Raw genomic sequence first — 19,325 nt, forward strand, 5'->3', positions numbered from 1 at the left:
GTGATATGTGCATTTGTAAAAGAACAACCAACCAACCAACCGGTGGAGAAGTAACGACAAAATGAAGCATATTCTTGCTAGACTTTATTTTTATTTTGCTAAAATATAAAATAATGATAAAAAAAAAAAAAATTTACAACCACATTCCGAAAACAACAATAACAATGTGGTAGAGGAGAGTGGGAGGGCAGGACTGTAACCACAACATCAACTTGACTCAAGCATGTTGGCAATGAAGTATCATTATCAAATGTTATAACAACTACAACAGCAACAATAATATCTGCATCTATATGGATATTTTTACAATTGTGTATTCACTAGACTGATGAAAAAAATTTAACTTTAAAATTTTTGAGAATTTTGTTAAACAAATTTAAGATTTTTTCTTTGTGCTTTTGTTAAGAATTTTTATGAATTTGCTTTATAATTAATTTTTTTTTCCACAAATACTTTGACTTGACTTTATTAAATATTCATCTGTAGACCTTATTTTCATTGTAATCCAAAATATTAAAAAATTGTAATTTTTACCAACATCTACATATGTATTGATATTTGTAACGCCCACTTACTTATGGTCCATGGTCTCGAGTATTTGTGGATTGGTAAGTGCTTCCGTGTAGGGTATTATATGGTCGGGCTTGACCGATAATGTCCAATTTCGGGAGGACATTTGTATGGGGGCTAGGTGAAATAATGGTCCGATTTTATCAACATATCTTCAAAATTGCGACCTGTACTCTGGGCATAAGGTTTACATGGCAGCCAGCCAGCCGGACGGACATATTTGGGCGTTACAAACATCTGCACAAACTCAAAAAAAATTAAAATTAATGAATATTTCAGAAACTGGCGGAATTCAATAGTCGGCAAATCGAACGCCATTCTAGGGAAAATCCAAACCTAAAGAATACAACAGAGATTCTGAACCTAAATAGAGCAACACTCAGAAGACTAGTTGATGTGATAACTGGACGCACAGAGAGTTAAAAACTCTGCTAGCTCGTATGGGTATACCAAATGATATGATTTCGTGGAATCAGAGACGAAATCCTTCGTTTCATTAAAATCGGCCCAAAATATATAACATTTCGCTATCTTTTCATTAGAAATTCCAAATATTGAAAAATTTGACTTTTGACCTTCACGATTTAAAGGTTAACGTTTTCCGATTTTAGTAAAACTTACAGACTATATTTGAAATTACCAGGGCTATAATATTATGAAAAGATTTTACTTAAAATGTATAACAGTAAAAAAATTGGGCTCATTCGCCAAAATAGGGACAAAAAAATAATTTTTATTGAAAATCGCAAAATTTAAATCGCAGGTACGGAAAAACTGTAAGAGGTATTGATATAAATTTTACATCTTTTTATTCCCTATTATGATCTCAATAAATCCCAATGTAATGATCGAAAAATTCTGAAATTAGTTTAACAAAATTTTTAAAAATTTGAAAATGGAGATTCGAAACAGCCGTTAAAAAATATATTTTTTTTGGTTATACCTGCGGATAGGTTAACGGTATCCTACGAAGACAAAAACTCATACACAAGTAAATACGGATATATTTTAAATAAAAATTAGCTTTTATTTTAATTTTTCTCGAAATATGTTAATTTTTTTTCCTAAATTTCTTGTTCAAGTGGCCTGAGACACGTTAATGGTCTTGCGAATTTGTAATAACTTTACCATTTTTTAACCAAAATTTGTCATTTATATATCATTACAACGATAATTACGTACACATTTCGATTATTTTGCATTCAATTGCAAAAGTATTTATTTAGTAGCAAAATTTTTACAAAAATTGAAAAATTTGCTACTTTTTGGGTCATTTTGACGCATAGGAGATACAGGATCAATTTCCAAATTTTTTTTTTTAATGTAATATTCATTAATATAAATAAATCTACATATTTCTAGAAAACAATGCAGAAAGTTAACGAGATTTACCTATTTATTCCATATAAATAGTAAAATTTAGCATATATCTGAACTTTGACCTCGATGCGCGTCCAGAAATCGTTGTCCGATTTGGCTAAAATTTTCAGCACTTAACTTTTAGACCTAGTGTTACAGTATTCCACCCGGCACTCTTTAAAATTTTAACAAAAATTGTTTTCAAACTGATTGTCACTCTAATGTACATGTCCTAGGCGGAATCTAGTTGTCGTTTAAATATTCAGAAGGACAGCTCCGTGAGTTCTAATTCAACCCGACCTAATACCAGCTACAAAAATTCTAGAAATTGTCAGAAGTTGCCGAAGATAGCGATTTTTATATCTTTTTTTGTATAAATAAAGACTTGATATAAATTTAAACTGCACCAAACTCTTTTATTTGCAATTAAAAGTAATCCGGTGTATTACAATAAACCAACGTTTTTAAAAGGTATATTATTTTTAGAAGATTTTTAAGTGCTAATTAAATAAAATTGACCGGACAACAAAATATATCCCAGCTAAGTCAATGTCTACCTTATAAACAGTAATTGTCACTAATGTCAGATCATTTGATATATTTTGGGTCATTTAATACGTATGTGCTCGTTGTAGTGCAGACAAAATTCAATTGGTTACTTTATACATCCCAGGTAATCTAGCATGAAGTCAGCTGTCACTTAAGTGTCTCTAAGTATCTAGAGTGTGGTCACTTTAAAACTTGTGTGAGTAATTTCTTAACACTTGGTTTTAAAATCTGTTAATATAATTATCATACAGTTTATTTTCTTTTTGCTTAAGTACACTGACATCCCATGTAACCTATCGTGAAGTCAATTGTCATTTTAGTGACTCTATGTAATCTAGAGTGCAGTCACATTAACGGTTTATTTTGTACTGCACTTTAGAAAGTAGTTATTTTACCCACTAATTCGAAATTAGTGAAAGGAATACATATACTTGTAGAATAGCTGGGTATGTCAACTTTATAAAACTTTATGCAGTATAAGCTATGTAGTTCTGTTGCAACACTTTTGAAAATGTTAAATATTAAATAAAAAAGTAAGTTATAGCATAGAAAATAATATAATAAAATACAATTTAACCATTACAAAACATAATCAAATAAGAAACCACAACGTACGTTAAACGATTTTCTTTTCTTTCTATTCAACCAAAGCAACAATTTGGTTTTTTCTCTAGAAAAAGTCTCAACAAAAAAGAACGAAAAGAAAAAAAAAATTGTGAGGAAAAAGGAAAATTAAATAAAAAAATGGAAAAAATCACAGAGATATTTGACAAAAAACACTTGCTTACATTTAAATTCAGGCATCTTCATCACTTTTGATGGTTTTAATGGCAGTACGAGTGGTATAGTAGTCGTTACTTTGTAGTTGCTACAAATGTATTTTGTATGAATGAAAACTGAGACACATTCACATTCTGTTGTAGACATTTATCATGAAAATGCATCTATCTACTCTATGCACACTAGGTAGGTCCTTATTTTGGATTTTCGAAATCCATCATCTAAAACCCAAATGCTGAAAATTTGAGAAAAATTGGATATCGTTTAAAGGTGGCACATTTTATTTAAAGTTTCGAATTTTTGGTAAAAGTAGCAACATTTTCCATCAACTTTCTAAAATTCAATCTTGGAAAAAAAAATTAATTAAAAATAGTTTTTGTATTTTTTTTTTAAATATAAACATTTTTTGAAATCACAAACCCGTTACAAGTTATTGGGCGTTAGACTTAAAAATGCGGCATTTTCTCAAATGTTTAGCTTTTATTTTGAAACACTTGTACAATATAAATTTATTCAAAGTATTGGCCATTGCTAGCTATTATCTTTTCCCAACTTTCTGGCAACATATGGATTTCGAGCCAAAAGAACTGCTCATCTATTGAGTTCAAGAACGAATCAAGTCAATTTCGGATACTCTGTTCTGAAGTGAAGCGTATCCCAGAGAGAACATTCTGCATCGATCGAAGTAAATATTAGGCGGACAGGGCACGGTCTGAACTATAAAGCGGGTGAGCTAAAACTTTCCAACCACTTCATTCTAAATACTTGCAATGTGGCCGAGCGTTGTCATGATAGAATATTACGGTTTCATGTCTGGGAGATTTTTGGCCAATGCTCGCTTCAAACGAATCAGTTGCGTTCGGTGCGGGCTACTTGTTATAGTCTGGTCAAATGTCAGCAGCTCATAGGATATGACTCTTTTGCTTCCACCAAATATAGATAATTACTTTAGCGCCATGAATATTTGGCTCTGCTGTCGGTTCGACTGCTTGGCCGGGCTTCACTTACACAGAAAAAATTATATTTCAATTCAAACATTTATCCCATATTGAACTGGTTTCAATTATTTCATAATTAAATCAAGTATTCATTTGCTCAATAACAAAATTTCTTGATATTTTCTATTGAATTTTGAGTTTTGAATTTAATTATTTTATTGGTTGAATTTCAAATACAAAAATTATTGAATAGATCATTTTCGTAATTGAAACACAGAAAATAACAAAAATGTGTTTTCAATTACGAAACCAATAACGAAAATTGTATATTCAATTGTCAAAATAATCAAATTCAAAACTCAAAATTCAATTGAAAATATCAAGAAATTTAGTTTTTGAGCAAATGAATACTTGATTTAATTATGAAATAATTGAAACCAGTTCAATATGTGACAAATATTTGAATTGAAACGGTTTAAGAAATAGTTTTTTCTGTGTATGCTTCGGGTTATTGTAATAAATCAATTTTTCATCTCAAGTAATGATTCGGTGCAAAAATGATTTTCTTTTATAGCGTTCAAGCATTATTTCGAACATGCAAAATCGTATTTCATGGTCTTTCGGCTTCAATGCGTATGGTAACCGATTTTCCTGCTTTTGGATGAATCCTGCTGCATGTAAATGTTTTGAAATTGCTGCCTAAGTTTTACAGCAATATTCATAGAGTAGTGCCTCCAATTCCTGATCTTCAAAAAATTAAAAAAAATGTTTTCGATTCGATAAACGCTAAACGAGGATAAAACATATATTTAAACAAATTATAGGAGATTGAGAATGCGAAAGATTGTGGGTGCCATAGGGATCTCACATACACACAGTTACTAAAGTATACGTACGATCGACTTTTTGTGCCTTTTTTTAAAAATCTATATATTTTAAAATACAAGGCCTAACTCATTCATTCACTCACTCACTGATTCACTGACTCATCAGTCATTAGTGAGTGAGTGAATGAATAAGTCAGGCCTTGTATTTTTATATATATAGATTTTTATAAAAAGGCCCAAAAAGTAAATCGTACGTATAATTTAGTAACTGTGTGTAGCTCAGTGGTTTAAATTTTGAATGATCACATCAGTGTGAGAATGCTTTCTGCAAGATGGGTGCCGAGTTTGTTCACAATTGTGTGACAACTTCGCAGGAGTGTTTGGCGTTGTTCAAGCGCAATAAAGACAAGGTTTTGCGTTGTGGACGAAACCTGGATTTACCACAACACATCAGCGACCAAATTAAATTATAATAAAACTTAAAACCTCTAAAATTGTTTACTCGTCGGAGAACCAAACTTCCTAGTTTTTATTCTCGACCTAATTCATTATATTTATCCCGATCAGTTGTATATGTTCTTGAAATTTCTGACATTCTGAGGGCCACCCTAATACACACCCAAACATAAAGCAACAAAGATGATCAGAATGATGATGTCTCGTTTGGTATTCATATGAGGCTGAGTTTAAATGCACATTTCTTTCGCTGAGTTTGTATCTGTGTGCATTTAAATGTGTCTGTGTTAAAAGCGAAGGATATGAAACGCCTAGAAAATAATATTGTTTTAAAGTGCATGTGAAAGAGAACTTAACTGTGTATGTGGCTGTGTAATTATTATATCAAATTTTCATTCACCCAACTACATAGAAACAGTGTGTACGATTTTAAAGTAAATGTTATTAAATATAGAACTTGTAAATTATGAGAGCTCAGATTTAAAAATGTACATTGAAGTGTTTGAAAATGTCAACACAACATCGTCTGTAGTTTGATAACCAAAAAGATAATTTTTTTGATCGGACAATTAGTTCCCAGCTGAACCTGCTAGCACTCCCTAAATTTCTCATACTTTTTGACAAATGTTAGCAGGTTGTCAACAGTATATAAATTTTTTATTACGAAAGCACAATAGTTTTGTCAGGACTATGGATCATACTAGTATTGTCATGGACCTGAATTTTTAACCGTTCCTTATCAAAATAGCTCTACTGTAGCTTTTACTAAGTTGGGTGTAATTCATTCCCTTGTGTCATTTGTAGTATTTAATAGTGTCTCGTATTTAAGGGTTTTTCGCTTTTGAGTTTGACATATGAATGTCGTGGTTAACTTTAGTAATTTATCATCAACATATTTTGCTTTTATGCATCAGTCACAGAGTCCTATATAGCAGCAGCCATTGTTGCAAAGAGCACCATTAGAACAAAAACCCAACCCGAAAAAAAGTACACAAAAAGAGACACTGGAAAAAAAGAACAACGAAAATATCAACAGCACTTGGAATAAATGCACATAAATTGTCTAAGAATGCTAGAGTTATTTTACTATTCACATTCATATTCATAAGCATGTTTACACTAATACGATGTGGAAACAACAGCAACAATAGCAACAACAATGAATTGTTTCCATCATGCCACAAAATAAATGAGACCAATTTAATTATGCAAAAATATGTCTGAATAAAAACAAAATTATGTTGCATGTTTTATGTTTATGTTATTTAATATGTGACTAAAATTAAATGAAGATTTATAATTTGTTACAACAGAGATAGAAGTTTGAACTCGCATGAGTATAAATTCATTCATTTGCTACAAGTAATGAGATGGAAAATATCCAGATATAGCATAGAGCTGTTAGTCTATATTATTTTACATAAACAAAATAACTAGTCTCTAAAATTATTTTCAAAGTTACTTTTAAGGGACAGCAATATGGAAATTGACTTGGCCAGATAATGGTAGTTGTGAGTAAAGCAGCTAGTCCTTAAATATAAATATAATTAAATTTTCGATATGACTGCAGCTTAAGTAACAACGGACAGTAAAATTATAATACAACTCAGCAATATACACTTTACTACAAAGTAAAATAGCATATTTATTCGTAAATTAAAATGAACAAAACGGAATTTAAACAGCTTTCGAAGGAATAATTAGATTCTCCAATAGATTACTTTTGGTTAAAAACCCAGCTCTAAAGTGTATTACAGTTTAAAATGACTACACTCTAAATTACTTAGCGACACAAAATTGATAATTAACATAACAAGAGATCAGCTGGGATGTTAACCAATTGAGTTCTATTTAAATTATAAGGAGTACATACGTACCAAATGACTCAAAAATATTGCAATTGGAGCAGACCAAGTGTTTAGATACCTCTAAGGAGTGAGATCGAAAAAATCTTAACATGAATGAAGAAATGAAACCACTAAACTTACACACTGAGGGAAAAACGACGTTGCTAAATCGACAACGGTTGGTGTCATTTTGACACCATACGGTGTCACTTTTTTCGACACCGTACATTTACAATTTGTAAACAAACGGGTACGAATCGACAACGCAATGTTGTTAAATTATTTGCGACGCATTTCAACATAAGTTGCTTTTTATAAGTGTGTTTTAATTTTATTTACATTCAAAAATTTAAAATATTTTAATAAATAATAAAGGGTAATAGTGATGCAAATAAATGGTTTAAGAACCAAAATACAAAAGAAAGTGTAATTGTGTTTGATTGCGAATTTGTGTTGATGCAGATGATGATCCAGGCAGTGAAGTCAGTGGAGATCCAGGCTGAGAAGACCACCAAATCCAGCGACGACATACAACTCCAAATGGAAATTTATAGTTTTTATATTTATTTTATATTTATGTTTTATATGCATTGTATTAAAAAATGTAAAAAAAAAGAAATTGTTATTTATATTAATAACTAAAAAAATAGAAAGGAAAAATTGTTAGGTGTCAAATCGTACACAAACGGTATCAAGTCGATAATTTTTGGTGTCAAATTGACAACGGTCTGGTGTCAAATCGTACACAAACGGTGACAAATTGTCAACGTTCGTACACGAACGTTGTTAAATCGACAACGGATGGTGTCAAATCGACTACGGAATGGTGTAATTTTTTCGTTGTCAAATTGACACCGTTCGTTTACAATTTGTACACATACGGGGTTGATAAACTATTGACACCGAATGGTGTCAAATTGTAACATCCGTGTACAATTTTTTCGCTGGGTGTAGTTTTTAATTTTTTATTTGATTGAAACTAATATTACAATTTACAAAAAAATATTATTTTTTTTTCCGGAAAACCTTCCATTAAGGTTCTTATTTGTTTGAACAGTTAGTCCATATCCGTTTAAAATCTGCCACACTTTTGGACAGCTTTTTTGTGGTCTTCAATGCTCTTTTAACAGGATGCCAATATCTCTCCACTGGCTTTAGCTCCAAGCAGTTTGGAGGATTCGCCTCTCTGCCTCCTGCCACTTTAAGAAGTCTTATGAATGGAAGCATCCTCTTTTGTAAACATACCTTTATGTAAATTTCAGTATTTATAGCCCTTTGTAACAAATGTTTGACTTCTTTTGCCGCTACTACATATTGCTTGCCATATCAAGAACATTTTCGAAAAATTTTCTGCTTTTGGGTCCTAAACTTTTCTACAACATTCCCTCGAGCATCAGCAACATAAAATTATTGACGCGGGAGCTTAGAAAAATTTTCCAGAACATACGTTTCATTATCCATTAATCAGCAGGTATATTTTTTTTTTATATAATTTGGCTTCAATTTCCGTGCTCTCTCTTTGGCCTCTAAATTTTTAGCAGAGTTCCATTTTTGAGCCTTATATGGTTTTAGACCTGCATTGGCTTTAACTTTTCGTACCAAATAGTCCAAGTACTGATCCAACCGAACTCCTTCCTCCCATATGTGTTGGAAGCTTTTTTGAGAATGCTTTCTATTTATTGGCTTTAGAAACATCATGTGGACCATTCCTTCTACATGAACCAGGTTTTCTATCAACGGACAAGTTCTTGCGATACTGTTTAATAACATTGATTGTTTGGCCAACTTTTTGTAGTACCAAGTTGGGTTTTGTTGATAATATTTAATAATTTTAGTACTCACTTATTTCTTGTCACTCATTTTAATCAGATTAACAACAAATGAACAGAATTGACATTAAACATAATAGCTGAAATGCTTTACAAAGGTAATTTGATAAAAAAAATCAAATAATACTTGGGTTAAAAGTTTTAATGCAAGATGTGTGTTAAGGTTTTTTCGATCTCAGTCCTTATTCCCAAGTGAGCTGTTCTAAAGGTGAACGTTTTCGCAACGTTACACTTTATTGCGGGACTGAATGGATTCGTTAAACACAAATAAGTTGAGCGGCTGAGAGCGACAAAAAGCTCACTGGCTAACTAAATCGAGGGCTTTACTCTTTTGTAAAATAATCGAAATATTCGTTAGTAATATAAGAAATTTGGATTTAAAATCATGTGAAATAGAAATAATTTCATGTCTGGTATGAATTTCTACAAGGTACATTTGACATTTGAAATCCAATGTAAATTTTTGTTTAATCGATAAAGAATTTAATTGTAGATCGAATATAAAATCGATAACTTTCGATTTCACGAGACCAATGTACTTTTTCTGTTGTTTTCAAAACAGATTCCGATAATGATTGGATTCTATGACAACCCTGAGTATCTGAAAATCATAAAAGAAATGTTATTCGAGAGAATTTCAATTACATATTTTCCAAGAAATGAAAAAATATAAATGAAAATTTAAATAATTTTAAATTTATTTCAAATTGAAAAATTATTATGAAATTTATAAAATGTATGTGTTTTTTTATATTTATTATGAATTTTAATCAATGAAAAGCAAATTCATACCATTTATATACAAAATGCTTTCTGTGTATTTATTTGTTTTAATCAGAGATTGATTTTATTTTAATTTCTGTTTAAAACACAATCAATTTTTAATTCAATTCAATTACTTATGAGTTTATTGACTTTTTCGTATCATTAAGTAATATTAATAAATTTAATAATGGTAAGTAAATACATATTTCAATTAGCAGACTTTATGCATATGTAAATTAGACTGCTTCAAAATTCTTGGAAGATAATCGCAATTTCCAGCAACTGATCGTAACTTTCACTTGAGCTGTTTATTTAGCTAAAAAAGAGCTGCTACCATACAATATTAATCTGTAATGAATAAAGCTTGCACCATTATAGTCGTCCTGGCATGGTTACTAGGTGGACTTTATTTTGCACTTTTGTCATCTAAAAATGTTCGATGGCATCTAAATTTCATCATATAAAAATCAAATTATGAATATTTGAGCAGAATCGGATAACGATTTGAGGCTTTTCCAAAAAAATATTACTTAAAAATTTACAATAGATGGCGCATCTTTTGAGCGGGGTTTTTGTTTTTAATCATTTATATGACACTTTGAAGAGTACATATCTGTCATTTATTCTCACTTAGTTATTCAACATTATATATGGAAACATGACACAATAATCTAAGGTACACTCTGTAGAAAATAAATTCTCAATTACGCAATTCTTGTAACGTGAAACAAAAGAAAATATAAAAAAAATATGAACAAAATTAAATCAAAGTTTGAGGTTTAGGGGTAAATATTGAAAACTCTTCCTAGTGATTCTACATTCTACAATTATTGTATCATGTACTGAAACAAAACATTTTTTTTGCTTCGAAAATGTAGAATTTTGTGCCAACAAAGAGGCAAGCTTTGCATTACATGTTTAATTTGAAAAAAAGTGATTAAAGCAATCTGCAATCTGTGCAATCTGAGCAAATCCCACCAAGATTATGGTGAATATGTTCCATCGGTTTCAAAGTGTGAGAGATGATTTGTGCGGTTCAGAAGTGGTAATTTTGTCACAGAAGACAAACATCGTCCAGGCTAATCCAAAAATATCTGAAGTCCAAGAATTGGCGGTATTACTCCATGACGATTGTTGTAAAACTCAACAAGAGCTTGCAGAATCATTGAGAGCTACACAAGCAGCAATTTCAAAAGGTTTGCGAGCTTCAGGATTCATCCAAAAGCTGGGAAATTGTTTACTATACGAATTGAAGCCCGGAGACCTTGAAATACGATTTTGCATGTCGGAAATGATGCTTGAACGCTATAAAATATCATTACTTTCTTTGAAAAAAATATGTGAAGCCCGGCTAACCATCCGAATGAACACCAAAGCCAAATATCCATGGCGCTAAGGTAATTCTCTGTATTTGGTGGGATTAAAAGGGTCCTATATATTATGTGCCACTGAAATCTGACCATACCATTACAGGGAATCTGTACCGAAATCAACTGATTCGTTTGAAGCGAGCATTGAACAATACACTCAGAATATGCGGTCAGAATATTCCATCATGACAACTTTCGGTCACATGTTGCAATAATTATTAAAAACTATTTAGAATGAAGTGGTTGGGAAGTTTTGCATCACCCGCCTTATTATCTCGTCCTTGCCCCGTCCGAATACTATTTATTTCGATCGCTGTATAACGCTGAGATACGCTTCACTTTGGAAGGGAGTATCCGATATTGGCTTGACTAGTTTTTGAACTCAAAAGATAAGCAGTTCTTTTGGGTCAGAATTCATATGATGTCAGAAAGATGGGAAAAAGTCAAAGCTATAGATACTTTGAATAAATTTATATTGTACACACATATTGTTATATTGTGCCAATCGAATGATTTGGTTGTACACATAAAATTTTTCGGTTATATCAACAGAATTTCAATTGCTAAAAAAGGATTTTGGTTGAAGGAACCAAACTTTTGTTTCCCCTTCTAAAATTTTATAGCCACAACTGTAAAATTCGCTCATTAAGGTAGAATCATTCGATTGGCTACAAATTCGGTTGCTATCACGAATCTGTTTTCTCTGTGCAAATATTTAAAAATAACAGCTAAAAATTTAAAAAATACGGTATTTTTAAGTAATAAAAAATATCAAATAAATGAAAGGTACATACATCTATTAGGGATATTATATATTTGTTTAGTTAGACTTTATTGACTCGTACTAAACCAATGTCAAAAGCAACCAATGTTTTTAAAGCAACCTTGGGAGCCACGCTTGTGGTTACCTGTGGGAATAAAACAGCTGTAGTCGATATTGTATGTATTAGTGAGAATGCATGTGTTGCCCTACTTGATCGATTTTGGATTTTAGTGCAAGACAGCTCATTAAAAAATCCATATTTGTAGTCTCAGATCTGAAATTCTTACCCTTTTGTAGGGTAAAGTTGAAGATGAAAGTATGCGGATTATCTAATGATCTGTATCGCTTCTACATTATTCTCTAAGGCATACACGGCATTTTGATATGAAGTCTACGTAAACTTGATTTCATATGGCAAAGGAACTGTTATCCTTAAAAAAACTCCCCTTTTTTGCAGTCCTTACGAAATTTAAAACTTCCTTTTCGCAAGCTGTCTACTGTATCTAATGTACACAAATGCGTATTTGTGTAAAGTCTTTAAAAGCAATAAATAGTTGTTTGCTTTCAAAAACTGTAAAGAATTCGTAGCTGTATGTATGTATCTTGAACATCTTTTACTTCATTTATTAGTGTGTTTCCATGGATTACATATCATAAGTAATGCATAAGCTTTTAATTAATATAAATATTTTTCACTTAAGCAACTACGAATGCATTATATGAAAAATAAATTGAAAGTCTGAAATATATTTACGTTTTTTCATTTTCTTTTCCAAATAAATGCTCGTTCGCACACTCAAATGCACAAAAACAACGGAACCTGTCACATTGGGAGAATTGGGAGAGACTTCAAAAACAAAACTCAGACAGATTCACATACGTTCATATGAATAGAATCTAACTTGGGTAAATAAACGAGGATTGTTGGAAAAGTTAAGTGAAATTGAAATCACAATGTTTTCACTTATTTTGGTGAAACTCGTCAGTCGCTTGGTGGATAACAACAACAAGTTTTTTTGCACCCTCGTCAATGGATAACTTGTTCTCACAGAAAAAATATCCGTCAACCCTCGCACATGTTGAACATTTATCTATTTATCCATTTATAAGTTGTTAGTATTAGTGGGGACTCATATGTTAAATATAACATTTTCATTTGAACACATGAGTATTAGTAAAAGAATTGGAATATATGAGGAAAATCAAAAATGTTGGAGAATTTGCTGATTTTTTCTTTAATTTTTAAAACGCAATAAAATTTTTGTTTATGCACCTTCTTTAAATACTTTTGATCAAAGTGCAAACAAGAAAAAAATATTGAGATTTCAAAAATGAGATTTATTAGATTTATGCCTCTGTTGACGGCACCAAGGTAGGGAGGGACCTATCGTGTTTTGAACAGACAGACGGATAATCGAACGGATATAGCTAATTCGTCTTTGAATCTTAAGAGGACGAATAATATATAAACTTTTGTGTTACAAATGAAATGACAAAAACAATACACCCCACATCGTTTTTGATGGTATAAAAACTGATATTTAAAAATTCAAATGCGAAAATCTCCTAAACTGTAAGAGATATATAACTATAAATATAGATGATTTGTAGTAGATTTTATACACATGGGGGATTTCACGTCAAGTGAACCAACTTTTAAATTCGATGTCTTCCGATCGGGATGGAAAGCTATTCAGACACAATTTTTCAACAAGAAAAAGAACTCTCGGGGTCAAAATTTGACATTTTTCTCATCTATGTAACTTATTACCTATTGTTTTTAGCAAAATGTCCCCAATAGTTTCGATAGCTCTTTCTTCAATCTTTCGAAAAAAAATATTTTAAAAAAAAATAAAAAATGTTTAATATTTTTTTTCCGAAATCAAAAACTTTTTTGACTTTTTTTCTTAAAATAAAGTCTATATCTATCAAAAAAAATGTTTTCTAACTCAAAACATGCAATTTTTGAATTTTTTTGGAAAATCAAAAACTTTGATGATTTTTTTTTCGAAATGGGCCCTCTTTTTAATTTTTTTTTTTGCTCAACAGAAAGCTCAGATATTTTCCTTGAAGATCTATTTAGTCGCTTAGTGGGATGCGAGTGCGATATCTATCAAAATAAATGTTTTGTAACTCAAAATATGCAATTTTTTACTTTGTTTTGCCCTAATTTGTGGTCTTGTGGCCGGTTAAAATCAGTTTTAACGTTTCTCCAACATTTTTGATTCTCCTCATATACAGGAAAAGCGTCTGCTAATGACAAAAACATTTATATTTTCAAATGTTTTTTTTTTTTTGGCAACATTCATAAAACTTATGCAAATGATGTTGATACAAAATACTTTTAAATCTTGTATTTATGAACAAATACAACACTAGACAAACTAACAGCCAGCACACATGTACTCACAAATCCATCTATATAAATATTTAGTGTGTAACTAGTAAAAGGAGTTATGTATGTGTTTTTCTTACTCCTTTTGCTATTTATTAAGTACCACCATTACAAATACAAATTAATTGTTTTAAATGTTTGTTGCATGGCAAATTTGTTTGTGTCATTAACACAAAACATCAAAAAATGTAAGGAAAACATAGAAATGAATGCATAAATTTAACAAATTACTTACAAATTATTTTAAATAATTACATAGCAATTATTTTTGTACGTACTTGACAAAAATACATTTATAGTATTAAATAAGTTTTACAATGATTTACTAACACACAAGTATGTGTGAGTTTTTAATAATTTGTTAAAATTATATTTACACACTCAGTAATCGATTTGCATATTTTATTACTTATAATCTCATTAATTCAAGCTCAATTAATAAAATTGTTTGTAAAGTGTTAATGGCTTTGTTAAACCCTTTAACGATGGTTGGTTAGAAAAAATACTCAAAAATATAGATGGCATAGACAAATCTCCGAAATACTTTTTCACGAACAGATAAATAAGGAATAGTACTACTAAAAAATTTGTAACCATATATTGTCATATGGGTCAAATATAAACAATTTTATATATTGGAAAAATCTGAACAGAAATGTCTTTGAAAAATAAAAGTATTGGTTCATTATAGCTGGTTATCCCACTACCCACTTCGGGGTAGTGAGTTCTTTAAAATAGATAAAATATTTTGTATATTAATGAAAATATATGTATATTAATGAAAAACATAGATCTATCTTCATAACAAAATAATATTTCGTAACAAAATAATTTCCCATTTAAAAATTGAGGGGAAAAAAATTAAGCTGTTGATTCAGCTGGTGGGCTGGCCTTCACATACGATATATTACGCTTCGTGTTATCATAATGGATCCATATTTCATCGCAAGTAATGGTTCGTTGCAAATTATTATTTTTTTGCAGCATTTCAGACATACTACATCGTCTTTCAAAGTCTCTCATCTTCAGTTCGTACAAAATTTTCCTGCTTTTGGATGAATCCTGCTGCTTGCAAACGTTTTGAAATTGCCGATTGAGTAGCTCCCAATGATTTTGCAAAGCTCTTGTTGAGTTTGACAACAATCTTTATCTCCAATTCTTGATCTTCAAACTGTATTGGCTGGCCTGGGCAATTTTGGTCTTCCGCGTTAAAATCGCCACTGCTACATCGCACAAACCATCTCTCGCACGTTGAACCCGATGAAACATATTCACCATAAGCTTCGGTTAGGTTCAGCGGCACGTTTTTGCAAATTAAAGAAGTAATGCCAAACTTCCCGCATATGACGCTTTGTTGGCACAAAATTAGACATTTTCGAAGCAAACAAAAATGTTGTTGTTTACACTAAAATGTTCAATTACAAGGACCATTATTACAACTTGCCGTTGTAGTTAAAGTTACCTTTAAGGGTACATTTTTCTATTGCTTAAAGTTACCTTTAACTATAAAGGCAAGTTGTAATAATGGCCCTAAGTGAGAATAAATTACAGATATATACCCTTTAGAAAGACATATAAGTTATCAACCAATATATTAGGTAAGTATTATTATACCCTACACCACCATAGTGGGGAGGGTATATTAGATTAGTGCTGATGTTTGTAATGTGCAAAAATATTATCTTAACACCCACATTAAAGTACACAAATCTGCTCAGGATCACTTTCTAAGCCGATTAACGAAAAGCTAAAGCCAATATCAAAGCCAAAGCTGATAGCAACTTTTAGAGCCTTGTATGTTTTTAAACCAGCATTGGCCTTAACTTTTCGTACCAAATAGTCTGAGTACTGAGCTAACCTGACTGCTTTCCTGACGGATGTGTTGGGAGCTCTTTTGAAAATACTTTCTATTTATTGGCTTTAGAAACATCATGTGGATCATTCGTTCTACTTGAACCAGATTTTCTATCAACGGACAAGTTCACCCGATACTTTTAATAACACTGGAATCAGTTTGATGGAACCTGCTTAAAATTTAGAGGCCAAAGAGAGAGCACGGAAATTGAAGTCAAATTTTATAAAAAAATATACCTGCTGCATAATGGATGACGCAACGTAAGTTCTTTTAAACTGATGTTGTTGATTGGCAGAAGCTGGGTTTCGAACCCAGGCCACAAATACCATATCATGCTTAATGATCAAACGCGCTAACCAATTAAGCCACATCACCCCTAATAATATCAAACTTTAAGATCCGACTGTAAATTGCAAATATGTGACGAAAAATGTAAAAAGGCGACCCCCTACGTTCGGAAAAAAAAATAAAAAAAAATTTCGAAACTGTCTTGCAGAACTGCATTTTATTAGGGGGTGTACGGCGAATTTTTTGAGGTACGGTCTAATGGACATATTACAATGAAGGCTTTTTCTGTTCTTCATTAGAAGCACAGTGGTTGAGAATTCATCCATTTGTGATGATTAACAGAAAGTCTTATTGAATTTAAATACAGAAATATTAAAACTCTGCTATAAATAATTTTCCATTTAATTTTAATTAAACTAATTTAGTATTAAATTAAATACAAATTTTCTGCAAATAATTTAAAGCATAAGTAAACATTAGTTTTATATTTATTTATGTGAATAACTTGTATTCCTAATGAAATCGATTGCGTCTTGAATGACTTTTCTAAAAACATCATCATTCAAACTTCAAATGTTCTTAAGAGTTTAGGAAGTAATCAAATAAATATTAATAAATGCTAATATTTTTGTTAAAGTTATTACTAATATTTGCCTCCCAATTGACATAGAAATAAATGAATTAATAAATTTTATTTAAACTAATTAAATATTCTATTAATACTAAATATTAATTGTATGACTAAATACAAATACTAATTCATACGTATGAGTGTTGTATATAAACAAATCTTATACAATTTATATATTTTATGTGTGTGTTCGTGTTGTTTACACACGCATACATACTAGGGTACTCAAATCATTCGATTTGTGTCTTGTTCTAATAATTCGAATAAGAGATTTTAACTTGTTCGACTAATTCGATCAAACGTTAAAAATTAATGGAATTATTCGAATAATTTCAATTTTTTTTATACAAGTAAAGAATGAAGTTCTGTTGTAGGTTTTTTCGTATTTGATTGTTAAAGCAAAACAAAAAATTACATTAAAGTTAACAATTCAAGTATTGATAATGTTAAAAAACATTCGAAAACAAAGTCCACCATTAAATTTTCATCAGAAATATTCTGATCAGATTCCCTCCAGAACAATCTACAAAACAATTGACTAGCAAGCACTTTAGTTTCCGTTATGGAGCTAGGCTTTAATTTTTATCCAGTTGGACATGACTTTTTTATATCGTTCATTAATTCGGGGTTTTAAATAAAGGGCGGAGTTTTAAAGTGGCATATTTTTGAATCGCATTGAGATATCGACCAAATATTAACTTATCTAAACAAAAAAAAAGAAATTAGTAGATATTTGCAATTCTATTAAAATTTTGATATAAATTTTAGTTTTAGAATGTCAATAAATATGTAATAAAATCTTTATTTATTAACAAAACTCAATGACATTTTCAACGTTATTTACATTTGTCATTCTAACACAGAAAAAATTATATTTCAATTCAAACATTTATCACATATTGAACTGGTTTCAATTATTTCATAATTAAATCAAGTATTCATTTACTCAAAAACAAAATTTCTTGATATTTTCTATTGAATTTTGAGTTTTGAATTTGATTATTTTGACAATTGAATACACAATTTTCGTTATTGGTTGAATTTCAAATACAAAAATTATTGAATAGATAATTTTCGTAATTGAAACACTAAAAATAACAAAAATTTGTTTTCAATTACGAAAATTATCTATTCAATAATTTTTGTATTTGAAATTCAACCAATAACGAAAATTGTATATTCAATTGTCAAAATAATCAAATTCAAAACTCAAAATTCAATAGAAAATATCAAGAAATTTTGTTTTTGAGCAAATGAATACTTGATTTAATTATGAAATAATTGAAACCAGTTCACTACGTGATAAATATTTGAATTGAAACGGTTTAAGATATAGTCTTTTCTGTGAAATGTAAAAATGTAAAACAACTTGTCAAAGGCCATCCCGCAATTCCTAAAAATTGGAGCGAAAATCTCAAAAATGGTATTTTATTCAAAACTGTTCTCCGTAAAGATACCTTACAGAAAAACATTAAATTGTTATATGGACAATTCCATATCATCGTACGTAACATTTGTACGCCTATAGAGTAGAATAGATTTTGCAAAAATAAGAGTATCTGACAAATAATTTGGTCTTTATGTTCCATTCAGAGGGTACTATATTTAAAAAATAATAAAAAGTTCTTTCGAAATATTGTTGTCCAAAGTATTAAGCGAAATAAGGGTATATCGCACGTGACATAAAACGGTACTCATTTTGAGGTACATGTAGAAATATGCGAAAATATTCGAATCATGAGAGGCCTTATGTTTTCTTTTAATTTCTTACACTAAACGAAATATTTTTCCTTTACAATCCCTCATATGTAAATAAAAACAATCTTTGGATGATTTTATAATAAATAAAATTTAATATCATACGTGACATACCGTACGTGACAGATTTTTCTCTTATAATAAAACAATATATATTCTGTAAATATATGTATACAAAAACTAAAAAAAATTATGAGAAAATATACATACGGTTTCAATAAACAATTGGACAATAGCAAAAAACAATCAGAGTCAAATTCATTTCATACTAGAAGCTAAAAAATTGCCTAGTTTTCGTTGCAATTTTAGCCAAAAACATTAAAAAATTAGATATAATCAGTTCAA

This window comes from Calliphora vicina, chromosome 1, assembly GCF_958450345.1.
Source record: "Calliphora vicina chromosome 1, idCalVici1.1, whole genome shotgun sequence".
NCBI classification, from domain to species: domain Eukaryota; kingdom Metazoa; phylum Arthropoda; class Insecta; order Diptera; family Calliphoridae; genus Calliphora; species Calliphora vicina.